The following is a 3,815-nucleotide window of genomic DNA, read 5'->3' as shown; positions in this document are numbered from 1 at the left end:
ATATATCAAAAGAGTTAAAGTTAATAAATTTATTTTAGTTGTTATGAAAATAGGTTCTTATTTTCCCATATACTTGGATAGTATTTGAATGCATTTAAAATTGACATATATGGTATATTTTGGTTAAAATGAATTGTGAGTTTATAATTTAGATTTCAATTTTGTAACGAAGATGAATAAACGGATGAATTTGTATAAATTCAACATTATAACATTCTGAAAGGTAAAATAGATAATTACACATATTCATACATTTATCCTATCACAAAAACAAACCATTTTACTTTTAGATCAGTTCAGCACCACCTCTTATCATTCACAAGTGAAATACGACTTCAAACTCTAGCAGCTTTTAAAAACAAATGGTATCTAAAGGTAAATTAGAATTACCAACGGATCACCGACAAAAAGTCGCCGGTAATAGTAGTAATCCGTTGGTGATTCTCACCCTTGCTATTAGGTAAACCACGTCATTGGTGATTTGTCGGTGAAGTCCTACCCCAAAATTGATGGTCGGTGAAGTTATCACCCACGAAAGTTTGCCGGGCACAACTTCACCGACTCTGACTATCACCAACAAGCGAAAGTGCTTTGGACTGTAGTGTATCAAGATTTAGTTCAAACACTTAACTACAAGAAAGGTAGCTTAACATTAATTACATTAAAGTAACAACTGGACCAGACGCGCTTATGGTGCTATTTGAAAATACATGTGAAAAGATTATTAGTAAAAGGGCATTGTATTGTTGAGGTTTACGTTTTAAATATTGAGATTATAAATATTGATTGATCTATAATGGTATTTGGTGATATTATATAGTTTGGTCTGATACCCATGCACGTATGTGCACACTGCGTATTTCGGATTTTTGAAGGCCCGCTGACCATGATCAGATTATCCTATACACCCCTCTGTTATGGGAGTTAGTTAAAGAGTATATATATATATATATATATATATATATATAGGTTACATTTACTATTACTAAAGGGTTGTTAATAACCTGATTCAGCCCTTGAAACAGATCTCTTGTAATGACTTATTGGTTAATGAATTAAGAAACTTGAATCCCTCGAAATTTCTCTCTCTTTCTACCCCGTCTCCTTTCTGTATTCTTTTCCATATCACCATTGTCAATGAATTACAGTAAATTAAGATTGTTGGAATATAATTTCTATTTGGTGTCCTTGTACCATTTATGTAAAGTTTTATGAAATTAAAGATATATTTATAATTCAATATATCTATGATTGCCATTATGACATATTTAGTCCCTATACTTATGTAATGTTAACATATGATRGATGTGGGTAACATAACAATTACATAAGGGGCTGAACGGTTTCTTTTTGATATACGGTTAATCAATCTCTCCCTTACATTTTTTTTACTCTCTCTCTCTCTCTCTCTCTCTTTTATCGACACTTACAGAGAGATGGAAAATCATCATCACTAATCAATTGATCGATCACACCATCCTAATTCCGTATATCCTTGAAGAATCAATAGCAACAAATGACATCATCATCTTCGTCTACTCTTCAAAATACGGGATTCACACCAAGTAACTTTTATGTGTTCTTTTAAATCTTGTGTGAAATTGTTATTGAATTGGATGAAATTCGATCCTTATGCATAATGTTTCTCATCATGTGGTATCAGAGCATGGTTAAAATTCTCTTGTTTCATCCAATTTTGGTTTCTTTGAACCCTAATTTCTGTGAGAACGAACCCTAAATCTCTGTCTTTTTTATTAAGGAATATTAAAATCGATTCTAATTGACAATTTTGAATGCATGTTAAAATCGATTTACTTATTCACTCATGCTTTACTTGCTTTCGAAACCATCACCAAATTCTATGAATATTGGAATATTGGATAATGGACGATGGAACAGTGGGTCATCGAAATCTCATGTGCATAATCAAAATACATTTTCTTATATGGTTGGAATATTGGAATGCAACCCCTTATGAATCACAATCTCCCATAATATAAATTATTAATCACAATCGCTTACTATCAGGCTAGTATTGTTTGTAATCTGAAAATGATCAGAATTATTCTGCCAGATCAGAGAACAGTTGTTATTTATGGTGATCGTCAGAATCACCATACCAGTATTTTGTCAGTAATGAAAGCCCTATTAAGTATTCGAAAGAAGTGCCAAGGATGTTTGGCATATGTAATTGATCTGAAGAAAGAAAAGGGAAAAGAAGAATCAATTCCAATTGTTAGTGAATATCCAGAAGTCTTTCCAGAAGACTTATCTGGATTACCACTAGATAGAGTCATTGAATTCCGAATTGATCTTATACCAGGAGCTGCACCAGTAGCAAAGGCGTCATACCGTTTAGCTCTATCTGAATTGAAAGAATTGGTGGCACAGTTGAAAGATTTAACTGATAAGGGATTTATTAGGCCTAGCACTTCGCCTTGGGGGTGCTCCGGTCCTATTTGTTAAAAAGAAGGATGGGTCTATGCGAATGTGTATAGACTATCGTGAACTGAATAAGTTAACAATAAAAAACAAATACCCTTTACCAAGAATTGATGACTTGTTTGATCAACTGATAGGAGCAAGTTATTTCTCCAAAATCGATTTGAGGTCAGGATATCATCAGCTTAAAGTCAGGGAAAAAGATGTTGCCACAACAGCATTTAGAACAAGGTACGGGCATCACAAATTCTTAGTTATGCCATTCGGTCTAACTAATGCGCCCGCAGCCTTTATGGATTTGATGAATAGGGTATGTAAGGAATATCTTGATAAATTCGTTATTGTATTTATCGATGATATTCTTATATACTCTAAGACTGAAGAAGAACATGCAAAACATCTTCGTCTGATACTGGAATTGTTGAAAAGAGAAAAGCTGTATGCTAAATTGTCCAAGTGTGAGTTCTGGCTAAGAGAAGTTCAATTCCTGGGTCACGTCATTTCAGAATCAGGGGTAAAGGTTGATCCAATGAAAATAGAAGCAGTTGAAAAATGGGAAGCTCCAAAGACTCCGTCTGAAGTCCGTAGCTTTTAGGGTTTGGCAGGTTATTACCGTAAGTTCATTCATAACTTTTCTAAAATAGTCGTACCATTGACTAGACTGACTCGGAAGAACGTTAAATTCCAATGGGAAGAAGAACAGCAAGAAGCTTTTCAACTTTTAAAAGATCATCTTTGTAGCGCACCAGTATTGACTTTACCAGATGGATCTGAAGACTTTGTGGTTTACAGCGATGCTTCAAAATTAGGGTTAGGATGTGTTCTGATGCAAAGGGGAAAAGTGATTTCTTATGCATCAAGACAATTGAAAGATCATGAGAAACAGTATCCAACCCATGACATGGAATTAGCTGTTGTGGTGTTTGCTTTGAAAATCTGGAGACACTATCTTCTGGGAACGAAATGCCAGATTTATACTGATCATAAAAGTTTACAACATTTGTTCAGCCAGAAAGAATTAAATATGCGACAGCGTCGGTGGATTGAGTTAGTTATTGATTATGATTGTGAAATTCTTTATCACCCAGGAAAAGCTAACGTGGTAGCTGATGCTCTGAGCAGGAAGGAAAAGAGTGGAACCATTAAAACTGTAGCAATGAGAATGAGCTTGATCCCTGATATTCGTAAGGAAATTCAGAAATGCCAACAAGAAGCTATGAAAGAAGAATTTGTTAAAGCAGAAAAGTTGGGTAAGATGATCTCAACCTTGGAACAGAATAATAAAGGACTAATGTGCTTTCAAGGGCGAGTTTGGGTACCATGTTTTAGAGATATCCGAAGTATGATATTAAATGAAAGCCATAAGTCCCGAT

This window comes from Cynara cardunculus (assembly GCF_001531365.2).
Source record: "Cynara cardunculus var. scolymus isolate 2C chromosome LG 2, CcrdV1, whole genome shotgun sequence".
Taxonomy (NCBI): Eukaryota; Viridiplantae; Streptophyta; class Magnoliopsida; order Asterales; family Asteraceae; genus Cynara; species Cynara cardunculus.
The sequence above is the reverse complement of the archived record's forward strand: the minus strand, read 5'-3'. Positions refer to the sequence as shown.